The following is a 15733-nucleotide window of genomic DNA, read 5'->3' on the forward strand; positions in this document are numbered from 1 at the left end:
ACGGTCATTTTCACGAAAATAAAAGCTTGAACATCTTCCATTCCATTGCTTCAGCATCATCTAGTGGCGGCATTTTTGTGATTATGGGTTTTCATTAGGGGTATAGATGAGCTGGGCTCGGGCATGTAAAATTAGATTTTTGAATAGAGCTGCCAGATAGCCTAATCCAAAACAGTTCCAAACGGGCCTAGACCAACCCGGCCCAGGCCTATCCCGTTGACAGCCCTAGTTTTCATGGGCCCACCGATGAGTCTCCGAACCGGTGTCGACAGGCCGGGCTTGGGTAAGTCTTGGCCCGGATATTGAACTGTTTTGGACCGGGCCGTTAGATCAGGCCTATTCAAAAGTTGAAAATTTTAAGCCCAGGCTGGGCCCATTGACACCCAACATCTACACACTGGCTGAGTGTGAAGGATGATTTGCAGGCACTAGTAAATTACTTAAAATTGCACGGTTAACATATAAGTAATAGAAATTAAGCCGTCTAAATTGTGTGTTATGGTTTGGATTTATCTTGAATTTATTTGATTATATAATTATCAGATTAGTGGACATTAATTGAATGGTTCAAATTAAACATATCAAATGGTCATATTTCAGGGCAAGTGTCGATGAATCAGAGGACGAAATTGTGCAATAAATCCGATTGTTAGAAAATTTGTGCGATGGTGGGTTCCACAGTTTAGTCCCTTCAGGTTAATATATGGCACAGTCTGTTTTGAAATGTCCGTAACCCCTCGCGGGGTCCACAAAGATGTAAGTGATAAATCCACTCCATCCACCTGTTTTTAAAGAATACAACAGAACAGGAGTTGATAAATTAGGTAAATCCAAAAATCAGGTGGGCCACACCAACAAAACAGTGAGAGCAGAAACGTGCACCGTTAAAACCTGATCGAAGCAAAACACGATGTTTACGTACCATCATTACGACACAGATAAATTGGAGGCACAAATATCGTTGCGATAGAAGACTTCTGCCACTGTTTCGGATGGAAGCGGATTAGCTAGTGTACCACACACCAACTACATTGCTGGTGTAGGTACGCGTCTTGCAAAGACGAGCGCTGACGCTCCTCGGGCTGTCGTAGGAACGGTTCAAAGGAGATCAAAGTTACATGGCCCCATAAAGATATATTTATTATATGCACACCGTTCGAAAAATAATCATATCCAAAGCTCAAATGGACCGCACCACAAATAGCAGTGGGGAGAATCATTTTCACAGTTAAAACATTCCTAGGGCTCACCATACCGTTTATTTTCCATTCAATCTGTTAATAATGTCAAAAAGATATGGATGAAGATGAAAAACATATTTCATATTGATCCAAAACTTCTTTGACCCCAGAAGGGTTTCAATGGTAGACGTTCAATCCCCTACTGCTTTTTGCAGTGTGATCCACTTGATCTTATATTTGTCTTATTTTTCATCTCAAGCCTTACCATGATCTCTACAAATGAATGGACGGTTTGGATATAACACATACCTCATGATGAGACCCACAGAACTTGCTGACGTCAATACATCAGCGATATAGCTGGTGTGTGGTACACCAGCCAATCCGTTTCTTGTTTCGTTTGGTATGGAATTTTGGATCTGGCAGGATTTTAGAATCTTGTCCTAACCTAGACAGTGAATTTGTCACCGACATGTCTGTGAGCCCTATTCAGCACTGGGCACAGGAATATCTCCCCCGGGTCACAGGCAAACCGCTTCGGTTACTCGTTCCCTTTGGAAGCAGATTTCGTGGTCTGCCCATCTTGGTGGTTTGTTGACGTGGCAAAGTTTTGTTGGCTCCAACATGATATATGTTTTATATCCACACCATCTATGCATTTTGTAAGATCATTTTAGGAAATGGGTTCAAAATTGAGGTAGATCCAAATGTCAAGTGAACGACACCACATGAAGCATATATGGTAGAAAAATGGTCGCCGTTTAAACATTCCTATGCCTACTATGATGTTTTCTTTTGCCATCCGACCTGTTGGAAAAGTCAACCTGAATGGAAAACACAAAAATAAGCTTGAATTTCTGAGGTCTTAAAAAGTTTTTAATGGTAGGTGTTTCGGCAGCAGGATGCTTGTATTGCTTTTCCATAATTCTGTTTTCATGGTTTATGCTGCTCCCAGTTATATAGAAATTTACGTATGGCATGGAGAGAACTAAGGATTAAAAAAACACAAAGTAATTTTCAAGGTAATATTTTTATTTCACCTCTCTGTTACATGCTTTCCGTGATGTCATTGATTTGAGGTTTCAATCCATCCTACTTTTTAGGCTTAAGCCCTAAAATAACTTGCAAAATGGCTGGAAGGTGTGGATTGACGCAGGGAAGGATGTGAGGTGGAACACCATCTTCCTTAGGGGGACAACTGTTCGGAATCCATGGTACTTCTCTTGACTCTTAATAGAGAAACCGCGAATTCACGAGGAGAAGAAAACATAAATAATTCTAAGAAATTCAAAATAATTTGATTGATAAATCTAATCTGTATGTGTCCATATTGCACCATTAATATAGAAGAAGAAAAAAAATCGTAATTACTAAAAATAGCAAAATACTAATTCTAATAAAAATCCTAATTCTACTAAAACTCTTCAAAAACCTAATTTCTAAAACTAAAAATTTCAAATAAAATTTTACTAGAAGACTTCTATCGTGATTGGAAGTTATTTCTAAAAAAGAAGAAAATCTACAAGTCTAAAAATAATTTTTTTTTATTAAAAATTAGAATTTCTAAAAATAGTAACTTTTCTTTAAAAAATCATTTTTGAGCTGGAAGCGCACATTTTTTGATGAAACGAATAGATGAGACCCACCTTTTGGGTCGATTCACTTCGGATGCCCCGTTTCACTAAAGATTGATAGGTTGTGCGTCCCATAACAATACCCAGATCAAAAGTTACGGTCAATTTACGGTCCACCTTCTTTTGGCCCAACCATGCTATGAACGTATATATGACATGTTCTACATCAAGGATATAGCACGGCAATTATGATAGGCCTAGTAGAACTTTGCCACGACAACACATAACTCGGGTAAGTGACATGTGGCACACTACACAGTCCGCTTCCATATCTTCCACGGTCTCTACGTCTAAAAAAAATGAGAAATTGACCACTGTAAACGCCACCTTTTACCTAGTGTCTTTTCTGAGCCCTCCCAAACTTACTTTCCCAATCTAAACCTTTCACGTACGGACAAACTAATTGAGGATGAAAATACCCCTGCTTTTCACAGCCATTTCTTTCACCAGTTTGCCTTGCTCCATTTCCACAAAAAAAAAAAGGAGACAAAAAACACTTTATGTGGATGAAAATATCCCTGCCTTGGATCGCACCATCCTCTCAACTTCTGAAAAACCCCTTTAGTTTGACGGAAATACCCCGCATTGGATCGCAACCTCTTCATACATCATCAGTTTCTGGATTTTCTGAAAATGGTCCCTCCACTGAAGAAAGCACGTACTACAGGTATATTTTAATATATTGCCCATCCTATGAACATGAAGGATTACAAATAAAACATCGTTGTGGGGCCTAACAAGGTTTCAACGGTAGAATCATTGTTTCTTATGGTATGATCCACTTGATATTTGAATATGCTATGATTTTGGGCTCAAACCCTTAATTTAAATAGAAAAATAGATGAACGTCATGGATACTCCACATACATTTAAGGCGGGCCCAACTCAGTTAACTAAGTATGATATGAGCCTATTGAGCAATCTGATTTCCAATTTGCGAGACTTATTGGTCCATTTGACCTACTTCTCTGCAATATGCTCGAGTCATCGTCAACATTCCTGGTTCATGATTGGTGAAATTCCTCGAGCAATTCATGAATTTGGCAGAGAAATGATAAAACTATGACTGAGAACTTCCATAGATTCATGTAATGTAACGAAAAATTTTACGAACCGCTTGGTCAATTTCATTAACTGCTTGGTCAACTTCACTGAAGAGAAATTGAATTTCATGTGAAGCTCGTTCAATTATGTGTTAGGCTAGTTCAATTTCATTTAAAGTTCATTCAAATTCATGTTAGCCTCGCTGAATTTCATGTTATCCTCGTTGCATTTCAAGTTAGCCTCACTCAATTTCATGTTTCCTTCACTCAATTTCTATTTTGCCTCGTTGAATATCTAGGTTGCCCAGCTTAATTTTCAGCTTGCCTCGCTCAATTATCAGTTTATCTAGCTCATTTTTCAGTTTCCCTCGCACAATTTCTATTTTGTCTCACTGAATTTCTAGTTTGAGTCGCTCAATTTTCAGTTTCCCTCGCTCAATTTATAGTTTGCCTAACTGAATTTCTACTTTGACTCACTCAATTTTCAATTTGCCTCGCTCAATTTTTAATTTTCATTGCTCAATTTTGAGTTTGCCTCGCTCAATTTTCAGTTTGCCTTGCTCAAATTTCAATTTGCCTCACTAAATTTTCAGCTTGCCTCGCTGGATATTTAGTTTGCATCACTGAATTTCTAGTTTGCCTCGCTCAATTTTCACTTTGCCTCACTCAATTTCATGTTTCCCTAGCTCAATTTTTAAGTTGCCTCGCTCAATTTTCAGCTTGCCTCTCTCAATTTCTGGTTTGCCTCACTGAATTTCAGGCTTGCCTCGCTCAATTTCTAGTTTGTCTCACTGAATTTCAAGCTTGCCTCACTCAATTTCTAGTTTGCCTCACTGAATTTCAGGCTTGCCTCGCTCAATTTTTGAGTTGTCTCGCTTAATTTCTAGGTTGCCTCGCTCATTTTTCAGCTTGCCTTGCTCAATTTTCAGCTTGCATCGCTCAATTTTTAGCTTGCCTTGCTCATTTTCTAGTTTGCCTCTCTCAATTTTTAGGTTGCCTCTCTCAATTTCTAGTTTGCCTTGCTCAATTTCATGCTTCCCTCGCTAATTGATCTTCAAGATAAACGTCTCTAAGCAACGTTATCTTCCGCTTAATTCCAAGTGTTTTTTCTTCAGATCTCTCAAAGTCTTTTCTCACAGCACTAACCGATTCATCGACGAACATCTCCTCCCTAAGTTCATCTAGAATTCGGAACTTTGATATACCCTGTATAATTTATACTGAATGAAAATTTATAATCAATGAAAATTTATAACCTGTAAATGTTCCATCGCTCAGTTTTTAGTGTGTCTCGCTGAATTTCTAGTTTGCCTCGCTCAATTTCCAAGTTGCCTCGCTCAATTTCTAGTTTGCCTTGCTGAATTTCTAGGTTGCCTCACTTAATTTTCAGCTCGTCTCGCTAGCTGAATTTTTAGGTTGCCTCGCTCAATTTTCAAGTTGTCTTGCTCAATTTGTTGGTTGCCTCGCTCAATTTCTAAGTTGCCTCGTTCAAGTTCTAGTTTGCCTCGCTGAATTTCTAGGTTGCCTCACTGAATTTCTAGTTTGCCTCGCTCAATTTTCAAGTTGTCTTGCTCAATTTACAGGTTGTCTCGCTCAATTTCTAAGTTGCCTTGTTCAATTTCTAATTTGCCTCGCTTAATTTTCAATTTGCCTCGCTAAATTTTTAGGTTGCCTCGCTCCTTTTCAGTTTGTCTCACTTAATTTCTAGTTTGCTCGCTAAATTTCTAAGTTGCCTCACTAAATTTTCAGCTTGTCTCGCTCAATTCTTAGTTTCTCTAGCTCAATTTTCAGGTTGCCTTACTTAATTTCTAGTTTGCCTCGCTCAATTTTTAAGTTGCCTTGCTCAATTTTCAGGTTGCCTCACTAAATTTTCAGCTTGCCTTGCTCAATTTTAGTTTGTCTCGCTCAATTCTAAGTTACATCGCTGAGTTTCTAGTTTGCCTCGCTCCATTTTTAGGTTGTCTCGTTCAATTTTCAGGTTGCCTCGCTCAATTTCTAGTTTGTATCGCTGAATTTATAAGTTGCCTCGTTGAATTTTCAGCTTGCCTCGCTCAGTTTAGAGTTTGTCTCGCTCAATTCTATGTTGCCTTGCTGAATTTTTAGGTTTCCTTGCTCAATTTCTAGTTTGCCTCGCTAAATTTCTAGATTATCTCGCTCAATTTTCAGTTTGCCTCGCTAAATTTCTAAGTTGTCTTGCTGAATTTTCAGTTTGCTCACTCAATTTCCATGTTTGCCTCGCTCAATTCTAGGTTGTCTCGTTCAATTTTCAGTTTGGCTCGTTCAATTTTTAGTTTGCCTCGCTCAATTTTCATGTTATCTCGTTCAATTTCTAGTTTTCCTCGTTAAATTTTTAGGTTGCCTTGCTGAAATTTCAGCTTGCCTCGCTCACTTTATAGTTTGCCTCGTTCAATTCTAGGTTGCCTCACACATTTTCTAGTTTACCTTGCTCAATTCACAATTTGCCTTCCTCAATTTTTGGCCAGAGAAAACTCATCGACTCCCTTCTCCGACCCTTATCTGGTTTTTCCCGTCTGCCTCTTTGATATTTTATTGGGTGCTCTAACTTTTGGTAAAAAATCTTACGGCGCATCACTTATGACTTCAGACCTCCGCTGCTCGTTGTCAAAGTATAGTGACGCATCCGAGATTCCATTGATCAGTTGGTCCTAGTTGGGTCCCAAGAGCTCATCGCTTGAAGTTTCAACTGTAATAATGTATGCCAGGCTTGTTCGAGGTCCTTGATACAAGAATGCAAGAGTTTTAGCCGTCCATATATAAGACATGGACCATTCAACCGTTCACATCATATATCTAGACCATGTAAAGGGGATTGCTGGGATGGAAGATCAGGGCCATTTATCAGTCCTGATTAGTATCTTACCATGATCATTTTACCAAGGTGGACACAGGATCAAATTGATGGCTTGTATGGGCCACATGTGTTTTGATGGTCCCGATAAACTCTTTATGCATATGATTTGGAAAGTGCTTATTTAAATTAGAGGTCTTAAATTCAATTTCAGATTAGTATATTTTTGGTATAATAGAATCTTTTAGTAGTACCTACATTTCCTATAGGGAGTTTGTAACTAGAACAATACCAAGATGCGTCATAAAGCATCATCAGATTGTGAGTCAACTCTTGAGAGTCTCATCAAGCTCTTCCGAATCATGACAATGCTAGTGACAAGAAATATAAAAAGGTTTGCACGTTCAACGCTTAGATATTATGCAAGCCTAGGTAAAAGCTAGATTCACATCGTTACCCCTACTCGTTCTCGTAGAAGTGCCGTGAAGCATATTGCCGCGGAAAAGCCGTAAAAGTTGTGACACCACGGGAGGCGAAGGGACAAGCTCTTCGAATACATTCATACCATCACTCTTGGTCCTCCTTTCCATCCGTTCTCTCCTTCCAGTCCAGGGTTACAAATCTGATTCATAATAAAGAAGGTGATATTGGTGTGTTATTTATAATGCACCTTTTATCCATCACATCTACCCCAGAATATGTCATATTTAAGTAAGGAGTCGAATGGTAGCTTTTTGAAGTATCCAAACCGGGCATTTGTTAGGCCAGTTAGGCCATCGGCGGTAGCAAAAACATGAGGCTGATCCAAAGCTCAAGTCAACCACACCAAGGCAAAACAGTGGGAATCTAAATGAACCATTAAATACTGCCTGTGTAAACATTAAAATCGGGATTCCCACGGTGGCACCATGGTCATCTGGAAGGTCTCACTGTCCCACAGTTGCACCAGTGGCAAGGTCCACGGTGGGACCGTGGCCCATTTAAACTGAATGTCCCACGGTGGCACTGTGGTCATCTGGAAGGTCCACGGTGCCAACGTGGACCATTCAAACTGAATGTCCCATTTGGGCTAAGATCCATCCACAATAGGTTTGGTTGTTTGGATTATCATATGTGTATGTCATTAGTCTTGACCATTTTGAGAATTTGTAATGAATGTAGCAATTACTCTAGCCCCTCTTTGCATTTAATGGTCCGTAACAATTCAATTACAAATGCAACATGGAGTTACATTTTTCAGGGACATAACAATCTCATTTCCCAGCATTGTGTTGAACTCCCATTCTGCTCATACCTGCTTTGATTGGTTGGGTTATGTATGTAATGAAATGCGAACTTTGGTTTTGAAGATGTTAGCTAAGACACAAAATCATTTATTTATTTTTCCCAGTGAGTCATTGGTCTTTTTCTTTTTTTCTTGCCTCGTCACCTACTTTGTGTTTTTCTGTGAAAGCGTTGTTAAAGTACTTCATTGAAAATGGTTTTTTTGTTTTTTTCAAAACATTATGAAAAATCTATGTTTGGAGCATGGTACTGTCAATGGTCATTGCATCTCAGTTCTCTTATTTTGTTCTTTTTTTTAAAATTTTTTTTTTAATATATATATATATATATATATATATATATATATATATATATATATATATATATATATATATTATCTTCTGCAATGTTTGCACCTTTTCTATTAATATAGATTGCATAATTTCGTCTTCTCGAGCTTTAGGATTAACACACGGTGATCTCACATGTAACTTTCTTTATATATCAAATTTGAATGTTTGGATGCACTTCCGTGTATGCATGTTGCAATCGAATTCGTAAGGCTTTTAGAATATGCCTCTCATATGTAAAGTTCACATATTCCTGGGTTTATTTGCAAGACCCTGAAAAGGGAAAGATAATAAGTGGGCGGTTCACGTAGAATTGCTTTTATGAGAGTAGAGGCCACCTAGAGTAAGATGCACTATTTTCCACAAGGCCAACTTCTTCTTATATCATCAACAACGGATCCCAAAATTAAGAACTATTGGATTTGCCCACCACGACAAAGGAAGGTAAGTAAAGGGAGGGATACCACTATGCATTTCAAGAGAGAATCCAACCTTTTATATTGCAATGCGAAGATTTCGTGGAGATAATGGTATGGAAATCCACAAGCAACCTCTACAAACACTCTTCGAAACTTGTGGATACCATTAAAAGAGTGATTAAACCAGTAAGATAATATTATAATTTATTTGAAGAAAAGATGTCATTGGCCAGTTTGCCTCGCTGAATTTCCAGTTTGCCTCCCGCTGAATTTCTAATTCGCCTCGCTGAATTTCCAATTTGCCTCGCTCAAGTTCCAGTTTGTCTCGCTCAATTTCCTTTCATGCTTGCTGAATTACATGTTTGCCTCGCTCAATTTAATGTTTACCTTGATCACTTTCATGTTTGCCTCGCTTAATTTCAGTTGAGGCTTATTCGATTTCAACTAAAGCTCACTCAAATCCATCAAGTGCTTTCAATTATGTCTGATTTTTTACATTATGAGTCACTAAATATCTAGGGAGCTTTAATTTTGATATATTTTGCAATTCATGTTTGTAAGTGACAATTCTTCTGCTTGATTCCCAAACCCATCCTCTAAGTGTTTGTTGAAATGGTGGTTTGACATGGTGAAGGGTGGATTGGAGAAGCATGTAGTCAGCTAAATCTATTTAGGCAATCTCCATTTTCTTTTTTATTGTACCTTTTCATCCTTTAGGATTATAGGAGCTTTATTTCACCTTCTTTTTGTAAGATATAAAGGTGATCTTATATTTGAGATACAGGGGACATGATTGCAGTTCACGAAGATGGACTTCTATCATGTTTTTTATCGATATATTATTCTGTCAAACATAGGCAGGTTTATGTACCCGTGAACCATGATAATTCTCATTGGTTCATGATGGTCATATATCCAAGAAAACAGGAGATCATTATTATCGATAGTTTATGCACAAATGCACTCCTGAAGTATAAGTAGAAGATCAAAGTGATGACCGAGGTGCTCCCCATTCTCTTCCATGCCACCGAAGACATCATTGCACTCTAAGGGAAGACGTGGACCGCCTAAGAAGATAAATCGATGTCGAAGCAAAGCAATGGTTATGACTGCAGCATATTCGTAATGAAATTCATCGATTTATTGTGCATCGGTCGCACCTTGGCGGGAATGGACATGCAAAAATTTATTGCCGTTTGGAGGAAGTTAATAGCGTATGATTGTTTATCTATAACCTATTGTAACGTCTCGGAAAAATCCGTATAAAGACCCGAGTACCACCTTAGGTAGAAATCACAAAGGACCAAATCCTTTAAAAAATTAGACGAGAATTAACTAAGTGTTAAACTAGGTTACCTGTGAAATTAGCACTAATCACTTTAAATACGATCTGTAAGACCCAAAACGAGTAAAACCGTTAACGCTACATTACCTTAAAACTTAGGATCCATCTCAAAACCCAGTTGCTCTCAGGAGCATCATCAAACTTCGTATCGGACCTAGACCACATGTCGAAAGTCCGATTTCCGTGAAACTATACGGTTATGACCGCATTACTAGACTTGACAACCATCTCGGAAACCAAGTCCTAATAATACCCAAAAACGCACAATTTGAGCCCGGAGGGAAGTGTGTGAGAAAAGCGAATATCTTTAGGAAATGAACTAAAACTTAAGTGAATTAAGTCGTTCACTTGCAGGCTGAATCTAAGGATTCAGACCGTTTGATTCTGACCCAATTACACCCTCGAATCAGGAAAAATTTTCAACACATGTTAGTGTACTTATGGCCCTGATCGAGTGCCGGTGACCGTCGAACTGAAACTGGTCCTCCCCGGTCAATATGTAAATCCGATCGAACCGAAAACTTACCCTGCCCTAGATCCAGTGTCAGGGAGCTTAAGTCCAACCGCACACAGAAAAGGGGCCTCTAGATGTGCTCCGTTAAACCGAAACGGCCAGTCTTTGGCTATAACCTAAGTATACCATGGCCCTAGCGCCATTCCCATCAGTTCTGGGCCTATATAAACACCTTAAACCCTCTCTCTCTCTCTCATTCCATATGAATTTACAACCTTAGGAGAGAGAAGAGAGAGAAAAGAGAAGAAAGTGAGGAGAAAGTGAGAGAGTGTTGGAGTTTGTTCCTGGGATTCTTCCCCGCCACTCCACGCGCTTAACCATCGCTACCGTGTCGCTATACCAACGATCCTGATTTCATTTTTGGGTAAGAAATCCTAACCCTAACATATTTTAGGGTTTCAAATAGAGTAAATGATGAAATAGCTAATATATTTCATACTATAGGTTGTAGTTGTGCCGTAGACGACGAGTTAGACAACAAACTAAGTTTGTTACGTGTCTACCGGTGAAAGGTGCTAATTATAAACGTTTAGGTTATGGTTTTTAAGGCTTTCAATGTCAGTCAATGATTTATGACTGACTTGAGTGCTATCACATATGCATAGTTAGGATGTTTCAACATATTACACATATATGTAGGCTAGGCTATTTCGAATGCATTCTAAGTGTTTGTTAAAATGTTTGAATGAATATGGAAGTGTGATTTGTGCTTGCTATGATTATTGATTGCTAATACATGATCTTTGTGCATGTGAAAACTCCTATGTAGGAGGATTTGCTAAAACATGTGTTTTAACTGATTTATTACATGTATGTAATATGTGTAGACTGAGTGTTTGATAAAATGCCTGAGTGAGAAAATGCTAGTTTAAATATATGTAATGAGGGTATTGAGATCCCCTTAACTATGGTTACAGTATCCTCTATATAACCTATCTTACTACTATGTGTTGTATGGATGAAATGTCTGTGTATGATAATATGTGTAATATGTGTTTGTTAAATTGCTCAAGTAAGATTTATATCTAATTTCAGTTGTCACATGTTGTTTTGGATTACTATATGTGAGTGCTATTGTTTGGAATGTGATTAGGGTTACGATGTAGTCCAGGCAATCGGTAATTGTCTATGAACGGTGATTGAACTACTTAACCACGACAAACACGCCCGATGAATCCGAGTCGTACGCTGCTTGTCGGCAGTGGTTAGGCCACGCGGAATACTTACGCGCTCCATGTCGGTCGGCTCGACGTATGCTCGTACTAGTCGAGCTTGTCAAGCAACCCGGTTGACCCGATGTATGTTCACCATGTATGGACACTACTATTTGAATCTAAGGTACCAACTTACCAGTGTCAAACCCGTTTAACCTTAGTACCTTGATCTGCTAAGACTCATGAGCCGGGAATGGTGGTGTGGGACACTGTGGTTGAGCTGTCGGCCTATGCTAGGGTGACGAGCCTCCCCGTAGTGACCAGTGAGCAACCCAGACTCGTGAGCCGAATATGGTGGTATGAGACACTATATTCGAGTTGTCGGCCTACGATCAGGTAACGAGCCCGTAGTGACCTCGAGCATACACTAGAAACTACGTTGAGGTGATGAGCCTTTCTGGAGTAAACTAGAGTATAAACCAGGCCTACGCTGACGGTGACGAACCTCTCCGTAGCAACTTGGAAACCATCTATCGTATGTGACTACTAGGATTGACGACCCTAGATGGATCAATGTTTGGGTTATGATATAAAGGGAGGTGTCATAGCTTCTCACTCCTGCTGTATGAAAAGGTCTAATAAGAACTCGGTAATCATGCTCATGCATCGCATTACATGTGCGTTTGGCGTTGGTGTTGAGCACAGAGGAAGGGGTGCATGCCGCAAATGTAAGAGGAAGATCGCAGAGAGAGTGCAGGCGAGGGCATGCATTATTAATACATATCATTTTTGCATTAACCAGAGTACTTAGGGATGTTTGATTATACTGCTTTATCACTACTGCTTGATTGAATTGATAACATGTTAACCTTTGCTTCATAGCTCCACTGAGTTGATCACTCACTCCCACGTTCTGAGACGGTGTTTTAAACACCAACCAGACTCTGTCTTAGCTGGAGGTGATGGCGATGCTTATGAGGCAGAGCCGGACTATACGATGACGAGGAGGAGTTCTCCTATATGCAACTCTCTGGCGGGTCTATGTAGACCTGGAGTTGCGTTGTCGGGGCTACAGGGTTTTAGATAAAGAACATTACACTTTCTGATATTTATATATTTTTGAATTAAACTTGTAATTGTTTAACCTAGTGACAGTCATACTCTAATGGCTTATTATTACTTTTGTGCAGTTATATACATACCACAGTCTTCCACTAGCGTTCTTTAATTGTCTCTGGAGTATGATATATTATTTTGGTATAATCTCATTCATGTTTAAGGCACTAATATGGACAACATTTAATCATCATTATCTATGTTACATAAGTAATGCGTTGGAACTTGAGAGTTAAGTCTATGCTCGACCCCCGATTTTCAAGGCATTACAAGTTGGTATCAGAGCATGATTTGGATTAAATCGGACATGGGTTTTGGTCACACGATGCACACTGATGTACTTTGACTTAGGAGGGAGCGTTGAAATGTAGAAACTAGCACAAGATTCCCATTTTCGCCGATCGACGAAATTGACCCTTGGAATCGGGTCCCGTACGCATCTAAGATCATGCGTGGTGACCCCAAATCATTTCTAGACCGTCAATCAACGGGTTTAGACCCTAATTCAACCCATTCCAACCTCAAACAACCTGAAACACGTGAAAATATGTGAAACGGGACTCGAAATGACTCAAACGAACTTGGGGGCCCAAACGGTGTAAATCGGGGGGACCTAAAGTGGACCCCGCACATTTTGAGCACCCCGGGGGGGGGGGGGGCGGGGGGGATGGCATTGCCCCTAGGGCAAGCCATTGCCAGACTGTCCAGGGACCGGCGAGCCCTCGCTACCCGGACGGTCCGGGCCTGTCAGGCAGGCTTGTGTCCAAGGTTGTGGGGCCCACCAAAACATGTGGGGACCCCCTTTTCTACCCCATTTGCTCCCCTCTCCCCTCTTTACACAACTCCGAGCTTTCCTTTTTCTCAAAAAACCTATTTTTTCTCTCTCAAATCTTCCCTTCATCCTCATATTTTCTCTTTTTCCTTCATTTCATACACCCCTCCACCATTTTTATCAAAACCCATCTCCTATCTCCCTCATTTCCTTTCATTTGAGTGCACAAACCTTCCTTTGTGTCTTAAAAGTCTCAAGGTTCAACAACCCATTCCATTTCTCCACCTTATTTCACTTCATGGCTCTTTTCGAGCTTGTGACGGCCATTTTCTCCATTTTCAAGCTTCTTTCGCTCATGGGGAAGAAGAGAGCTTCCACAGATGAAGCCAGGCCTAGCCGCCCTACTCATTCAAGGAGGTCGAAAAGCGCCGCCATAGGTCCGAGCACCGATCGAGAGATAAGGACAAAGCGGGACCTCGATCCCCATGCACCCCTCGAGAGAGCTCTACTGGCAAATCTGTCCCATGGAAGATTTGAGGTAGGGTCCTTTTTGAAGCGCATGTGGATGAGAAGCTCTTTGGGGAATATCTGGTGATGGACCGCCTGGTGGATGCTAGGTGGGGTCCCATATTTGAGGGCAAGTCTCATGCGAATGTGGGCACTGTCTGAGCCTTCTATGCCCATATTCGAGAGCTGACACTGGAGCCTTTGCAATTTAAAATTTTCATGGGAAGGCGGGAGGCCACAGTTGATGTTGGCTTAATAGCCCGACTCATGGGGATGCCGCTTAGCAAGTCCATGCTAGCGAGAAGAGTCTTAGGAGTGCACGTGAAAGGGATCGCCGCACTCGATTCCTTTGTTGCTAACTGGCTCATTGGAATACAAACAATAGTCTCCTGACATCCAATATGACCGACGACTTCCGCCTACTACACCACATCTTCACGTACAACGTGTACCCCAGGTGGAGCAATCGCAACGAGTGCACGCGCCTGATGGTAGACTTTCTGTATCGAGCTGGGCAGGGAGAGAAGTTGTGCGTGCCTACGTATATACTATTACAGATAGTGCAGACTGCGCGCTCTTCTAGGATGTCTATTGCGCTCCCCTTCGGCCGACTTATATGCAAGCTTGCACGTGAATTTGCCTACAGACTTAGCGCAAAACTTCCTGTGCCGATTCATTTCATCAACGATACCACTCTCAACAACATGGAGATTGGGCCACAACAGCATCAGGCCCGACTCGATGAGAGTGAGGATGAGACAGAAAGCGAAGAAGAGGAGAGTGATGAAGATGGTGGAGATGAGATAAGGGAGGAAGGAGAGCAGGGAGAAGAAGAGGAGGCCCAGGATACTGATGAGGGCTCTCCTCCTGCTACACAGGAGCGCTCTGGTGATTGGGCTACTTTAGAAGCCCGTTTGGTTCAGATCGAGGAGGGCCAGGCCGCCCTGCGACAGGAGGTCACACAGACCCGAGCCAAGGTTAAGGAGCATCAGGCCTTCGCAAAACGAAAATTCAGCAAAGTGACTCGCACCTTGAGGGCTATCTTGTATTGTCTGCAGGACAAGGGTGCGCCACCACCTCACCTGATTCGGACGACTAGACATGCATGTAGTTGTCTTTTAGCTTGTTTTGTTACCTATTTTTCTTGTTTCTATATATAGCCTTGATAGGCTTAATGGTGTGGTAGACTGGTGTAACGTCTCAGAAAAATCCGTACAAAGACCCGAGTACCACCTTAGGCAGAAATCACCCAGGACCAAAAACCTTTAGAAATTAGGTTAAAGTTAGCAAGTACTGAACTAGAGTGCTTGTGAAATTAGCACTAATCACTTTAAATATGATCTGCAAGACCCAAAACGTGCAGAATCATTGACGCTACGTTATCCTGAAATCTAGAATCCATCTCAAAACCCAGTTGCTCTCGGGAGCATCTTGAAACTCCGTATCGGACCTGGATCGCACGTCGAAAGTCCGATTACCCTGAAACTATACGGATATGACCGCATTACTGGACTTGACAATCTCTTCGGAAATCAAGTCCTAACTGTGTCTAGAAATGCACAACTTGAGCCTGGAGCGAGGAGTGTGAGAAACGTGAAAATATTTAGAAATAAAAATCCGAATTTA

The sequence above is a fragment of the Magnolia sinica genome, chromosome 12 (genome assembly GCF_029962835.1).
Source record: "Magnolia sinica isolate HGM2019 chromosome 12, MsV1, whole genome shotgun sequence".
NCBI lineage: Eukaryota > Viridiplantae > Streptophyta > Magnoliopsida > Magnoliales > Magnoliaceae > Magnolia > Magnolia sinica.